Genomic DNA, 16,883 nt, shown 5'->3' with positions numbered 1-16,883 from the left:
CCTTGTTTTTGTGCATATGATACAAGACCCCCTTCACCAATAGGTTCTTTTTCTTCTTGATTTTGATTCTCTAATCCAATATTTTTTTCGTTTGGTGCTATAAGGGAGTCCCTTTTTTATTTTCACTAATATTTTTTATTAATGTTCCTATTTCCATTAAAACTGAAAAGAAGTAATTTTATTGGTATGATCCATGGTTTAACCATATATGCATTATATAGTAGCACAAAATTTTTTTAAAAACAATATATTTATTAATTATAAACATTAATTAAAAATAAATAAAAAAGCTTGAAACAACATGAATATGTCAAAAATATTAATTAAAAAGCTTAAAATAAAATGAAATAAAAAATACAAATGTGAGCAGAAGAGGAATCGAACATTAGCTCAACAACAAAAACACCAACATTTAACCATCTGACCAAAAATAAAGGTAGTATGCGGTATTTAGGAATTTCGGGAAATTGAACCCTAACTTACTGAGTTTTGATTTTTCATTTGACTCAAATAACCAAATATCCTTCTCAACATGCACAGTGTTTTTAAAAGTCAAAAGATAAACTTAATTTTGAGGACTTAAAATGTTGCACTCTAACTCACTGAGTGTGACAATTTATTTCTTTAAATTAAATGAGTCTAATCATCCAATTCAATTTATTCAAGTTAAAAAGATCATATTTTAAAATCTTTTCAAAATTTCGATACTAAGACATTAAACAATCAATTCGGTACCAATTTTGGGCGTCACGAAGGTGATCTGATCACACCTCAATAAAAGATCGGTGGCAGCTCCAATTTTTGTTTTTTTTATCGACAACAAACTTTTTTTATTTTCAAAAAAATATTAAGAATAATGTCATAAATACAAAAATGTATCAAAAATGTTATTGTGAAAACAAAAATGTTGAATTCTAGAATACATTATTGCGAAATATAAAGTAATGTATCAAAAAGTTTTCTTTTTAAATATATTAAGAATAATGTCATAAATAATAATGAATCAAATTAAAGATAAAAGTATATGTAAAAAGAATTTGAAATAATGTTGATAAATTTAAATCATATGGATAATAATTTAGAAAAATAGTGTATCCTATCTTAGAAATTATACTAATAATTAGTTTAAAAATAACATTAAGCCAATACTAAAACAATATTAAAAATAATAAATAAATAAGAATTGATTTATTTAAAAAGAATTTCAAATAAAGTATTTTTTTAAATTCACGGACCATGATTAACAAATTTTAAATCCCATTAAAATAACAATAAATTTTTTTTTGAAACTTTTCAGATTGGGCTTTATTAATGAAATAAGTATAAAAACTGTTCATAAAATGAAGCCTAAAACGTAAGAAACAAACGGTCCAACACCATAAATTAGACCCAAAAACCTAATAACAATAAAATTTTTAATAAATGTACAATTGTTTCAAAATATTAGTGTATAATGAATTTAAAATACAAAACAACCTAAAATAATAACTTTATTACATTTTAAAATAATATAATAATAATTTGAAATACTATCAAAATAAACATTATAAAGAATATTAAATACCATAATATATGAAAATAGGATTGAATAAAAACGCTGAATTTTAAGGAAAGAAAAAAGATAAGTTAGTATTAGATTGAAACCAGTTTCAAAATTGAAGGACTAAATTCGCAATTAAACACAAACATCGAAATAATCCAAGTCAATCACAGAAACGATGCCGTTTCAATTTGGATCTAAGTGAATACAGAATTAAATACGAGGTATAAATTACAAATCAAAAACAGAAGTCAAATCATAATTTCATTAAACACGGAAGGACTCATTAAGTAAATAAACCAAACGATCCATAGTGTGCGGATCCTTCCTGGATCGGGTCACCGTTCGGATCGGGTCTTCAAAACGGTGCCGTTTCAATGCCATTGTATTGGCTCTGAACGGTGACGTTTTAAGTCCTGCGTTTAAAACTAAAAAAACCTAAAACTACTGTTTACATTAAATCAAAACCTAAACTTAAAAGACTTTGCGCCATTCTGCGCTCCTCAAGCATGCACACAACTTCTGATTTCAACCTATTCTCCGATGACAACGGAGAAGGCCGAAATCCTATCGCTAGGTATGTTTTTCCCTTCTCTTACTGCTTCTTTCCTTAAGAAACTAATAACCAGTGTAAAAGCGAAAGAAAAGAAAAGAAAATCGAAAAACAATACGTCAAAAGAAAAGTAAAAGAAACTCCAAAAATCACCTTTTAGAATTTTGATTTTTTCTTGTGTATTCAATTGATCTGAATGCGTGTGTGTCTTTACAAAAGTTTAGCCTTTTTGTTTTATAGGCTGAAAATAAAAACGAAAATAAAATAATAAAATAAAATAAAAATACAATCTTTTGTTTTCTGCTGCGTTGTTTGCTCCATTTTCAGGCACGGCGTACGAGATCGGGGACGTGCGCGTACGGAGGCGCGGACGTGGCACGTACGGAGGTGTGCGGTGCTGGGGGTTGCTGTTGCGGCGCTCGTGCTAGGGCTGAATGCCTAGGGTTTCTTTGAAACTATTTTGGGTTGTCGGGCTGGTAATTTGGTTTGTTGTATTGGACTTGGTGATCCGGGTTTAGCCAATTGGGTCCAAGTTAGGATCCGTTTAGGTTCAGTTGACGGGTTTGGGGATCTATTTACTTCGGGTTTAAGGTCTATTTCAGGTCTGGGTTTAAATTTTGGGTGTTTTGAATTTGGGCCTCTATAACTTGGGTTTGTAACTATGGACTGATGGACTTTTAATAATTTTTGTTTTTATTTTTTATATTTTTTTTTGTTTATTTATTTTTGATTTGGGCCGGGCAAATTTGGGTTATTACACTCGGAATATGAAATCCCTAATGACATGTCATTCGTATCCTAAGAATTCTTAAGGTTTAAACGGGATTCGATATACATCAATTATTCATACATAGATACATATACAATTCCAAGTCTATTTATATTAACGCAACATAGCAAATAATCAATCTAACATTAATACGATCATAAATTTATACGAACTTACCTTGATAACTAGGGTCGTAGAAGTAAAGTTGCAAACTAATTTGAAACTTTAGCCTTTCCTCGATTTAAGTCCGATTGTGATTTATCTTGATCTAAATAAATAATTTCATTCTATTAAGTACTTCTAGTATTCAATTTAATCCATAATTCATATTTATGTAAAATTACAAAATTACCCTTAACATTTTAACTTTTCACAATTTAGTCCTTAAGCTCATAATTTGAAAATTAACCATTTTAATCCTCCACACAAGCTAGCTGGATTTCATAGGGACTCATACCAACCCACTTAAATCATTATTTTATAATTTTAACATGAAATTTTACTATTTTCACAAATAAATCCCTAAATGCAATTTCATCAAAAATCACTTAGCAAAACATGTTTGTTTTACAACTAAGATTAATAATCTATCAAATAAATTCAAAACCTATTCAAAAACAAACATGACAAGACCTTCAACCTTTAACAATTTTGCAAATTAACCCCCGGACTAACTAGATTAAGCTAAAACGAACTCAAAAACATAAAAATCATTAAAAACGAGGCATAAAATCATACCATGCAATGAAGAACTCAAAACTGAAGCTCTCCCCTCTTCAATGGTGAATTCGGCCAAAACAAGGAGAAATGGGGAAGATGATAGTATTTTCTTAGTTTATTTTATGTTTATTTACTAATTTTACCATTTTACCCTTATTAATAATAAAAAATTTCAAGTAAACCTTGTCCATATTTTTCCACTAACTCTTTAAATGGTATAATTATTATCTTATTCCATTAGTTTAAGATTTCATAGCCATTTGACCCATTTAATTAATAGAACTCAACTTTCACATATTTTACGATTTAGTCCTTTTTACCTAATTAACCATTTAAACTTCAAAATTTCTTAACGAAATTTTAATACAACCTTAAAATAATCTCATAGACATTAAATAAATATTAAAATAATAACTCACTCATCGAAATTGTAGTCTCGAAACCACTGTTTCCAACACCACTGAAAACGGGCTGTTACAACCGACGGACACATTCCTATTGAATCTCATCCCAATTTTTTGACGAGTTTCAAAAATACAACCAACGGTTGTCTCCAAAAAAACACCATCGAAATGAATTGCTGCAAAAAAAATGATTCTCCATTTTTTTAAACTGCAAAAATACAACAAAAAAACTTAATAAAATAAAAATAATATAAGTATAATAATTAAACCGTAGCAAACAAAATAAAAAATAAAAATACCAAAACAATTAGTGAAGAAACTTAACTGATGGGGAGGGAAGGAGCTTCAATTTTTTTTCTCACTACAATGGATGTGTAGGGGTTGGGGGACCAAACCAACCCCTTTTGTCATAAAATAAAATAAAAATAAAAATTTTATTATATTTTTTAAAGCTGAATCGGTAAAAAAAACTAGTATAATAAATTTTTTCGGGTATTGGAATCCAGGCCCAGGACCGTCAGGTCACATCCACGGCAGGCCGTCAAGCAATGCCGCTTGACAGATCGACAGTACTGGCCTGACGGCCTGCCGTGGATGTGACCTGCCGATCACGGGTCCAAATTCCTATACCTGAAAAAATTTGTTATGCTAGTTTTTTTTACCGTTTCAACATAAAAAAATTTAAAATATTTGGGTGTCGCCTGACACATCGGCGACACCAATAAAAAATTATTTTTATTTTTTCGTATATTGTTTAAAAACTTGTATTTTTTGTGTTAAATACAGGTGCCGCTATTGGTCAGGCTGCACCTGGAAAAAATAATTTTTAAAATAAAATTAAAGTAGTGCTGCCAATTGGTCAAGCGACACTGATATATCACTGTTGCATCTGCATTTTCCCATAAATATTAATTCTCTTATCCTATTCTCGTATTTATTTATTTTATATTATTTATGAAAAAAACCCATTTATTTTCAACCCTAATATTTTTTTAAAATCCAAGCCGAGTCTCTTTAAATCGATCAATCGATCATTATTTATAAATGATTAATTCAATTTAGATTAGATTCCTTTATATTGATTTTTAAAATATTTTTATTTAATTTATTTTATTAAAATTTTAAATAAGATAATTCAACATATTTTTCAATGTTTACCTTTACAAATTATACATTTAAATTTTTTTAACAATCTTATTATAAGTTCTTGTCATATCTGTTCTTTTTGATATAATACCTAGAACTACCCATAGCCCCTTCCCAACCCGTAAATAAAATGATAGTGCATTTAAACATACTCGAACACACGTCCTCTTTTATTTTATTTAATTTTTTTTCACTTTTTCCTTATAATGAAAACCAGGAAACCCAACCTTTTCCGCTGCCCTTTTATTTAATCAATAATCAATAAGCAAACTCCAAATTCCTATCAGTAGTATGGGAGTCAGCTGGAGCTGAAAGATTTGCCATCCCAATGGCTAAAGTTGGCTTGGCTGGTAGAAATGTGAAAGGAATCCTACTTTTTTTCAACTACATTGGCATTCCTTCAATCATCAACTCCCCATTGCGACTGTTTCAACGATACATTGAATTTCTCTCTATTCCCAAGTAAAGCTGCCCCCACGTTTCATTGCAATTATTTACGAATGATTCAGATTGAAGTTGTCACGTGTTTGAACTCCAAAGACTTTTCCTTTTCATTGCTTAAAATTGCACTCGAGAGACTATGAGGAGAAAAAAAACAAAATGAAGACGCTTAAACGTATTTAAATTCATGTCTTTTTATATTGGTAATAATACCGTTATCATTTAAGTTAAAATTCACTCAACTATATATATATATTTAATTTTTAAAGAACAAATTTCGCTATTAATCCATGTACTATGTGTATAAAAATTACTTAAAAATTAATTTAATTTCTTTAAATTATTATTTAATTGATTTTAATTAAATAATTGAAATTCGAAGTGGGAACTAAATTAATTAATCATCATGGATTTGTTGAATGAGGTGATTAAACTTATTTCCTTATAAATTCTAATATGATAAAGTTGACATGACTTTAACAAAATTATAAATGAGTTAGAAAATAATTTAATTGGAAAATTAATTTAATTAATATTTTAGAAAATACAAAATAGTTATTGAATTAGATAAATTATAAGTGTTGAATTAAAAGTTACAATAGTACACAATACATGAAAGGCCCAAATTAGGCTTGGTTATTTGATAGGGGCAACAAACCCTAGTGTTTCCTAGGGATACCGCAACACCCGTGTATTCTACTTAGAGTATAGTTTTTATTTTTTTTATTAAAATGTAATTATTTAATGAGACCTTATCAAATAGAATTTTTGTAACAGCTTGATTTTTCAGTAGAATCGGAAATAGTGGTTTCAAGGCCACCAAATCCGACAAGTTCATAAATATTATTATTTAATATTTACGAGTCAAATATGGTTTTAAAAAGGTTTTGATTTGGTGATTTATATTTTATTACGATTTATTAGGTTTAAGTGGTAAGACCCTGAGGTCAAGTGGTTTTAGAAAGTGAGATATCGAGACCTCGTTTCTATAACCCGAGCCGTAAATATTTTTATAAATATTTACGGAGTGTCATTAAGGTGGTATTAAAGTTTTGTTAAAAAATACGTTTCGATAGTTAATTAATTAAAAATGACTAAATCGTAAAAGATGTAAAATTTAGTCACTATTTGATTTGAGTGATTAAATGGTTTATTGAATAAGGAAAAGGGACTTAGTTGGCAATTAGACCATTATTAAAAATAATGGACAAAGGTGGACATTAAAAGGGTGAATTTTAATATTATAACAAAGGTTAAATTAGTAATTTAACAATTAAAAGAAAAGTAAAACAAATAAAACGTGGCATCATCTTCTTTAACCTTTGTTTTTCCACCGAAATTGTTAAAGAAGGAAGCCATAGCTAGGGCTTAGTATTCGGCCAACTTTGGTTTGATGATTTGGAAAGCAAATTTTGCCATTTTCTTTTAATTTTTATGTTTTTGAGATCGTTGCAACTAGGTTCAGTTAACTCGTACCTTCGTTTCTGATTCTGTTAAAAATTTTGGAAGTTTCCATTGATAAATATTAGATGTTTTTGATGAATAACATAGATTTGGAGCTTTGATTGTGTTGTGTGATGATTTTGTAAAGCGATTTTTATTAAATATTGATTTTAGGATTAAGTTGTAAAAATGTCAAAATATTAAGGTTTGATAGTGAATTTTAGGTTTATTAGGGGCTGTATGAGGGTCTAGAATATTTGGATAGATTATTAGTTTGAGAAAATTAGTTAATTTGATAGATTAACTAATTAAGGGATTAAATTGTAAAAATTGTAAAAGTTTGGGGTAATTGCATAAATTCAAAAACTAAAAGGGTATTAATTGTAAAATGGATTGGAAATGAAATATATGCTAATAAATGAGTAATTTTATATTTTAGATCAAGATCCCGTAAATACTCGTGGAAAAGGAAAAATAGCGAAATAGTCCCTAAACTTCTACAATTGCTACAATTCAGTCTAGGTAAGTTTGTATAGTTAAAATTTAATATTTTTTTAAATTGATGATTGATATTATGCATATATTCTATTGTTGGAAATGAATTATTGTTTGAATTATAATATTGAGTTGGATATTCAGTTTGAATTGAATGCAAGATTTGAGTACATTCGTGATTTGGTGTATCACGGGGATTTGGAGGGGAGATGGTATTGGAGGGAGATATCGGCATTTTACCCAAGTAAATCGGGGTTCAGCATTTTTTGCAAAATCTCGTCTTTTACTTTCTGTTTGGCATGATTGGCTAGATCAGCTCTTACGAGTTTCTGTTTAGCTCTTACGAGCTCCTGTTCAGCTTTCGAGCTTCTATTGGTGTATTCGGGAGGACCAGCTCTTATGAGCTTCTGTTGACGATGTACTCTTATCCGCAAGTCGTTCTTCGAATGGAAAAATCTCGGTATGGTGACTTATTTAATGAATTTGAAAGACATATTATTTATTTTTGTATTGATTTGAATACGGATGTATTCATCGATTGAAGTTGTGAATGGCAGAGAGTTGTCATGGATGATTTTTATTATTTGATTTATTATATTTAGTTTGGTAAGATTTTTGTTTATCTCATCAAACTTGCTGAGCTTCATTAAGCTTACTTGTGTTGTTTAATGTCATTGTAAATTTTCGGAAGGTTGGACGACCGGATCGACACTCAAGTCACACTATTCAGTTTATTTCGGTAGTTTTTGAAACTTTAAATTCAGATTATATGGCATGTATAGGCTCTTGTGCTATTTTGGTTAATGTTTGGCTTATGTAAATGTTATGAATGATATTTTGTGCAAATAACCAATTTGCAAAGGGTATGAGAATGAGGTATAGTTGTTATGCTAGTATGTGTGGCTTACATATATTTGATTTGTTGTAGTTTTGATTTGGTATTGCTTGAATGAGTTGATGAATTGAATTAATGTGTATTTTGAGATTAAATTGTATATAACCGTGGTACCAATGAGGGTACATTGGTTAGGCACATATTAGGTTGGTTTTGATGTGTTTTTGACCCGATTAATGTCATTTTAATTTTGTATTTTGGTTAGTATTTGAGTTTCTTAAGGTCCAAGCAATTTGATTATGTTTGTATTGATGGATGATTTGAATGATTTACTATTCTGTTGTTCTGTAATACTCCATAACCCTGTTCCGGCGACGGATACGAATTAGTGGTATTACAATTCAATGCTGTTTCTCTATAAATATGAGTTATGAGTTGAACCATTTGCATTACATTATTAAGCATCATTATTCTGTCGAAAAATAGTGGAAATTTAATTTAGACTAAATCTTATTTTTTGGAAAAACTTATAGTTTCTAGTTAGAGAGAATTAACTTTCTCATTAAAAGTTAAGAAAAGTTTTCATTTTGCGCACTTAGTTCGTTTTGTTTGAGTCCACACTTAAAACAATTCGGGGTTCGATGATAGCGAAAAAGGTCGTTCGGTAAAAAACTGTGATAGACTTTAACTGCCTCGTACAAAGAAAAAATATAATTTTAGTTATGGATTTATCGTTATAAATATCATAAGACTCGATTTTAAGAAAAAATTTGAACTTCCACTATACTTAAAAATACTATTTTTTAAACTGAATTTTCAAACATCTTATTCACTAAATCAACAATTGAGCACGATTGGCATAAATCTTCTACTAGCCTAACATTTAAGGATGACATTTGCAAATAAAAATTTAACCAAGAAATTGTAAACTTAAAAGGTATTGACATCCGTTGGTCATTCTAAGACATTTAGGTGGTGTCACAACTTATTTTGCAAACTAAAAAAATTGTGATTCAGTAAATTAATAAATTTTCTTCCTAATAATAAGAAAAAAAAAATTAAGTAAAATATCAAGTTGAAACTAAAATTATAAAATGACTATCGAGTAGAAGCTTTTATTAATTAAACACAATTTCTATAAAGTGTAATGTAATACTAAATAGTGATTGAACTATGATCCTTATTTTAAATTGGTTCCCAAACTTGAAAACATTTTAAATTGTTGCTACATAACTTTTAAAATTAAAAAGTAATGCTGAAAAAAAAAAAGAGAGGACGGTAGTTTTTGTAAAAGCTTCAGAAACCTCAAAACCAAGATTTTTCTAACATCAGTTTTACAATATTTATTTTTCTTTTAAAGTTTTTATTTTAAATTATGTCACATACAACTAATGTCTCATTTAATGGTTAAATTAAAGATTTTAGTAATGGAAAGACCTTTTTGATATAACATCAATAGTTTAATAATATAATTAGAATATTTCAAAATTTAAAAACCATTTAAAATAAAGATTATAATCAAGAGATATTTGGTGCAGTTAACTCAATTTAGAATTCAATCTCTATATTTATATATCCTTTTTCTTCTACCACTTTCTAATGTAATTGTTGCAGAGACATTAGTAAAATAACAATAATATAAAATATTTATTTAAATCACAACATCAAACCAAAACAATATATAAGCATATAATATATATATATATAAACTGGAAAATAGATACTGGCAGTTGAAACCTATTTTAACAGTTTTCTTAAGACAAATTCAGCTGCTCTTTTGGTGCTGGAGAAACGTTGGTCGAGTGTTTCCTAGGATACAACAACAATATGAGCACGGCTGAATTAAAGGCATTAACTCCTTTTAATTCCAACAATATAAGATCTATTGAGAAAAATTAATATTTCATATTGGGCTAAAATATCTACAAGTTTACCAATCTAGTCATTGCACATCACCTACGAGTGCCCCCAATCACGAGGGAAAGTATCAATTTAATCATTCAATAATTATTAAGTTGGTCCACATATATAAACATATGTCACAGTTGATATCTAGTCAATGTGAGACTAAGCTTTCCATTTTCCTCGACATAATTCACAGGTGACTTATTTTGAGCATCAATTTCTCATTCATCACTCAATCATTTTGAGCATATGATATACCATTGTAAAGATCTCATTCTCGGGAATTCGATATGTCGTGTCCTAACGCATTGGATATAACATGTTGTTTTCTCGAGACGAGGATTCTTCTAAAAATAAAGGTAGTATGCGGTATTTAGGAATTTCAGGAAATTGAACCCTAACTTACTGGGTTTTGATTTTTCATTTGACCCAAATAACCAAATATCCTTCTCAACATGCACGGTTTTTTTAAAAGTCAAAAGTTAAACTTAATTTTGAGGACTTAAAATGTTGCACTCTAACTCACTGAGTGTGACAATTTATTTCTTTAAAATAAATGAGTCTCATCATCCAAATCAATTTATTCAAGTTAAAAAGATCATATTTTAAAATCTTTTCAAAATTTCGACACTAAGACATTAAAAAATCAATTCGGTACCAATTTTAGACGTCACGAGGGTGCTAACCCTTCCTCGTGCGTAACCGACTCCTGAACCTGTTTTCTCAAAATTCGCAGACTTAAATTTATTTTCAAGGTGATCCGATCACACCTCAATAAAAGATTGGTGGCAACTCCAATTTTTGTTTTTTTTTTGTCGACAACAAACTTTTTTTTATTTAAAAAAATGGTTTCGACAATTATATGTATAATTTATATGGAATTATTTTTAGTGTATATATGTGTGTATAAAATGTATTGTAATTTGTAACTTATAGAATTTTATATTCTATGTTTTTTAAAAAAAATTATTCATCCGATTATTTTAATTAGTTTACTGGTGATTAAATTATTTTTAGATTTTCATATTAATTATTATAATTTTTTATCAAAATATCTTTAGGAGATTGATCATTAGTTTATTTGATTATTAATGTTGATGTATTATACGTTTGGTTGCTCCATATTGTGAATTTAGTTTACTATTCATCATTTGCTTTATATATTGTTATTCAATTATATTGTTTGTAAGAATTGAATTTCATTAAAATATTATAATCGTTTTATTTCAAAACTCCTAAAAAAGCTTGGTTTTCATAAGTTCTCGAGAAAATTGTGCCCTAACTTACTGAGCTTCAATTATTCTCGATGGCTTTATATCATCAAGTGTTCATTTTATTAAAACCATACGATTGCTAAAATAAAGTTCTTAAGATTACAAAATGTTGGATCCTAACTTACTGGATGTGGCGTTTTGTTGTCTCGATTTTAAAATAAAGGCGATATTTGAGGTTTAAGAATTTCGAGAAATTGAACCCTAACTTACTAGATTCTGATTTCTCGATTGACTTAAACAATCAAGTAACCTTCTTTAAACATATGATTTTTTTTAAAAAAGGAACACATTTAATTTCGAAGATTGAATTGTAACACCCTAACTCACTGAGTGTGATAATTTATTTCTTCGAAATAAGTGCAGCTTATCATTCAATCTAGTTTATTCACGTTTTCTCATCAAGGATCGTATTTTAAAATATTTTGAAGGTTTCGACATTAAGACATTAAACAATCAATTTGGTATCAATTTTGGGCGCTACGAGGGTGTAACCCTTCCTCGTACGTAACCGGCTCCCGAACTTGTTTTCTCCAATTTCGAAGGCCAAAATCATTTTTAAATGGTGAACCGATCACACCTCAATAAAAGATCGGTGGCGACTCCATTTTCAAAGTCGATTCCCATTTTTCAAATAATTTAAAAATGGTTTCAACATCGAGTGCTGGTCTTGAATGTCCTATTGATGACTGGGTCCTGCATTTGTTGCAGATTCTCCACAGCTCGTGTGAGCAACATCGTATAGCTAACATTCCAACCCACAGCTTGTGTGAGAATTATTGAAAATGAAAGGTTATTATTATATGGAAAGGCACACTATGTGTGTGAGCATTCCCGAGTATCTGATGCAATTCTAGATGGTTCAATGGGTACGTAAAGGAAATGGAATGATTCATTATCTTATTAAAAGGTTGATGGATAAATGATGTATCTTATGAAATCTAATTGTGTTATAAATGAATTTATATGTATTACGGATGAACCTACTAACTTGTGAGCTAGATGGTGCTTGAATTGGCTTTTACTAAGCTATTGATCTTGGTAATGATATCATGTTTATTCTATAAATTGTGCTAATAAAATGGTAAGTTATGCTTAAGTCTATATGAGCTGACTAAATACTCCTTGCTTACGTAGTTACTTTCCTTTGTTTTATAGATATTTAGAAGCTTGACCGGTTGGAAGCTCGTCGGAGACCTATCACACTATCCAGTAATCATTTCGGTAGTTTTTGAGTATTTTGGCCAATGTTAATAATGCCATGTATAGGATTTTTTTAGTTGAACGTGTAATGGATGTTTTGGTATGTTTATGCCTTTGAAGTTTATGTTTGGTTTAATGGACTTGTAATGCTTTGTTAAGTTAGGTCATTTTGACCACTTTTAGGTAATTGAAATGCAAGGTCTTTTGGTATGTTTGGTCATATGTGATATCTTTTGGTAGGTAATTGAACTAGGTTTTTGTGCTTGGAATATGACAATATTGGCATGCTTTAGTACAATTGTGGTGCCTTTGAATGACATATTGGTTAGATGAATTAAGATGTTTGAAATGGCATGTTTAGGTGTGTTTGAATAATGTTTAAATCCTTTGAATGTGTGCTTAAATGGTATGGTTGGGTAGATTTGGTCTGGCTTTGAAATGGCATGTTTTTAAGGTCAATTTATGGATCACACAACCTGGTACACGAGCTATCACACGGCCTGGCTATATGGCCGTGTGTCATTTGAAATTTCTTAGTGTTTTAAGTCAGTGAGTTACACGGCCTAGCATATGGTCGTGTGTGGCAAGTCAAAGAGTTACACGGCTTGGCACACGACTGTGTGACCCTACTCGATGAGTTACACTGGTGAGGACACGAGCTAGGACATAGTCGTGTGTCCCTTATTCGATTGTTACACGACATGGGCTATGTCACACGGCCGTGTGACCCCTGTTTTAACATTTTTGCAACTTTTTCTTAAAACTTCTATTTTGTTTTAAATTAGTACTGAATTGCTTCTAAGCTATTTTTAGGCCCTCGAAGGCTCGATTTAGGGACCAAATGCATATGGTTGATATGATTTTGATTGAGATTAATTTATTAAATGTTATGATGATAAATGTTTTTCGATTGATTGGTAATGTTCTGTAACCCTAATTCGACGACGGAGACGGGTTAAGGGTGTTACATCGGTGATATGAAAGAGAAAGTCAGTGAAAAATATTCCCAGCGTTGTGGAAGGAGGATAAGGAAACTATTCTAGAAATTTCAAGTTTCGTCAAATCCTATCAAATTTACTGAGATGGAACTTTTGTACGATGATGACGTTGAGAAAATGGTCGCATTGTATTGCTCACCAAGGAGGTTAAACACTGAACCGATTCAGTTATTTGCTGAGTTAGAAGATGCGAAGTCCGTTGAAAATGTAACACAATTAAGTTAACAATATGGAGTTGAAGACCCGCGTACAGAGGTTCCTAGGTCGTTTGTGTATGGTTTTGACTTCGATTTGAATGTTGGCTGTTCAAATCAGTATGGTGGTAGATTACAGATACATCCAGTCGTTATTGAAACCGATGCACTTGGTGAAGATGGATATGATAATAATGATTGTTATTATCACAAAGATGAAGATTTTAGTGACCTTGATTTAGATAATGTCCTAGACAATATCGATGACGAAGGACCAAATCATGGAAATAATCACGCCCTTTCGATCGAAAACCCAAGTAGTGGCATCGCCATACTCAATGATCCCTGGGCCCATATGTCGATCGTCGATCTCGATGCGATGTATGTTTCCGAGTTCCCCAAGTACCTGGACATCATACCTGCTCACCTAATGTTAAAAGATTCTGAATCGAAAAAATTGTTGGTGGATCAAAGATTCGTGAGCAAAGATGAGTGTGTCGATGCCATCAAGCACTATAGTTTGAAGGTTTCTGCCAACTACAGGGTGGCTGACTCTAAATTGATGATCTATGTTGGTAAGTGTTGGAAGTTTATAGAAGGGTGCAAGTGGCAGGTACGAGTTGCATTTATCCAAAGGTCCCAACAGTAGGAGATACGAAAATATGTTGGGCCTCATACATGCACTTCTGCTTGTATAATGCAGGACCACCGAAAGCTTGAATAAAAAACCATCTGCAACTGCATATTGGCAATGGTTAAAGACAACCCCACCATTGTTGTATCGGTGTTGATTACCGAAATGCAAGAACGGTTCCACTACCGAGTTTCATACCGGAAGGCATGATTGGCTAAATAGATGACTATGAATCAGTTGTACAGAGATTGGGATGCTTCATACAACGAACTCTAAGGGTGGATTGTCGTAATGCTAGAGTACATTCTAGGGATTATCGTTGAGTTGTAGACATTGCCTTATCACGACGGAGGCAACCAACTACATCCAGGGAAAAAAAATTTCACCGTATGTTTTGGACATTCAGTCCCTGCATTCGAGTCTTTCCCTACTACAAGCCACTTCAGCAGGTAGATGGGACCTGGCTGTACAAGAAACGTATGCAAATCCTCCTCATTACGGTTGCATAAGACATGAACCGAAACATTCTACCGATAGCCTTTTCTATCATTGAAGGAGAGAACTCGGAGTCATGGCAATTTCTTGTGAAGAACTTGCGGAAATATTTGTCACTCAAGACAATGTTTGCATCATTTCTGATAGATCAAAAGGGCTAGTTGCTGCAATTAGGCGTCCAGGTGTTCCGTGGAGATTCGTCTACTAGATCAGACACATTGTGCTGAACTTCCATAAGGAATTAAAATATGTGGATTGGAAAAGACAAGTTTTGAAGATTAGTAATTATTTGACTCACTTTTTTTCCCATTTGCTTACAGTTTGCCAAACGACACTAAACATGTTGTAACACTTTATACTAATACTTAAGCTATTAATTTTATCTAAATTTACCTTAAAAATAATATCAACCAATAAAAATGTGAAATATAATATAATTACATATCTAAAAAAAATTAAACTTTTAACAAAAGTTTTAAATTAATAATAATTATAATAATAACAAAAATAAATCAATACCTAAATTTTTTTTGGGAAGATCTCCAGTTGTAAAGAGGGAGAAAAGAAGGAATCATCCAAAAGTTTGTAATATATATAAAAAATTAAAGATACAAATTAATTAGTACAAACATCTACTAATATAACTAATTATACTAAAAGAACCATATTTTTATTTAATTTTCGGAGATAATAAATTAAATATTAACTTCTTAATAAAATATAACATACTTTAAACTATTAAATTAGTATTAAAAATATTAATTAAAAAAAGGGAGGGAAACTGAAACTTACCTTCGGTGGTGGCGGGGGGAAGAGGAACCTTCAGCTTAAAAATTTGAGTGGAGGTTGAGGGACCAAACCAACTCCTTTTTATACTAAAAAAAGTATTTGTATTATATTTTTTAAAGCCAAAACAGTAAAAAATTTAGTATAATAAATTTTTCGGGTATTGGAACTCGAGCCCCTGACCAACGGGTCACATCTACGGCAGGCTGTCAGGTCACGGGTCTAGGTTCCAATACCCGAAAAAAATTATTATACTTGTTTTTTTAACTGTTTCAACTTAAATTTTTTTAAAAAAAATATTTGAGTGTTACCTAACACATCAGCAGTACTAATAAAAAATTATTATTTTTTCTTTTGTTTGTATACTGTAGTATTTTTTGTGTTAAATACGAGTGCCGTTGATTGGGCAAGCTACACTCAAAAAATATTTTTTTTAAAATTAAAGTGGTGCCACCGATTGGTCAGGTGACACTGGTATATCACTATTGCATCTGCTTATTCCCATAAATATTAATCCTCTTATGATGTATTTTTTTTACATTATTTAAGAAAGATTAACCCAAATTAAATCTATAATATGAATATAATATATAAGTTAAGTCCTTCCATCAAATGACACGTTTGCTCCAAGCTAATAGTTGTTTTTAGTTTCCTTTCCATTCTACTAATATGTTGGAGAATCAAGTTATGCCTCGGTTCTTATTAAATTTGTGAAAATTTATTATAATAATTAAAAATTATTTTTATTTAAATTTATTTCTAAAAATATATAAATATTAATACAACGTTTAAATTATTTTAACATTAAATGATTATTGAATCCGGTAAAACAAAAACCTAACTTAAATCATGATTAAAAAATTGCGATTTGATTTCGATGTATATTTGAGCCAATTAAAAGAAAAAGTTAATATCTTGTTTGAATTTAGTTGGTTCCGAATATTTTTTATTATCTAATTAGCAATTGAATTTATATTCCGATTGTATTTTTGCATTAACATTATTAATTTTATGCTGTTTATGGCATTGATGGTGAATTCTATATTAATAT

At 30.3% G+C, this 16,883-nt stretch overlaps 2 long non-coding RNA genes across 2 annotated transcripts; one reads left to right on the top strand and one right to left on the bottom strand.

The window, feature by feature from the left end:
- The first annotated feature begins 2,017 nt into the window (after positions 1-2,017).
- LOC121224678 (uncharacterized) lies at positions 2,018-2,796 on the top strand. Its single transcript, XR_005922371.1, has 2 exons — positions 2,018-2,117; positions 2,421-2,796. It is a non-coding gene; the product is annotated as an uncharacterized lncRNA (long non-coding RNA).
- LOC121224679 (uncharacterized) lies at positions 2,243-3,882 on the bottom strand. Its single transcript, XR_005922372.1, has 2 exons — positions 3,601-3,882; positions 2,243-3,130 (listed from the first exon to the last, which is right to left on the bottom strand). It is a non-coding gene; the product is annotated as an uncharacterized lncRNA (long non-coding RNA).
- Positions 3,883-16,883: the final 13,001 nt, after the last annotated feature.

This window comes from Gossypium hirsutum, chromosome D12 (assembly GCF_007990345.1).
Source record: "Gossypium hirsutum isolate 1008001.06 chromosome D12, Gossypium_hirsutum_v2.1, whole genome shotgun sequence".
Classification (NCBI taxonomy): domain Eukaryota; kingdom Viridiplantae; phylum Streptophyta; class Magnoliopsida; order Malvales; family Malvaceae; genus Gossypium; species Gossypium hirsutum.
The sequence above is the reverse complement of the archived record's forward strand: the minus strand, read 5'-3'. Positions and strand labels throughout refer to the sequence as shown.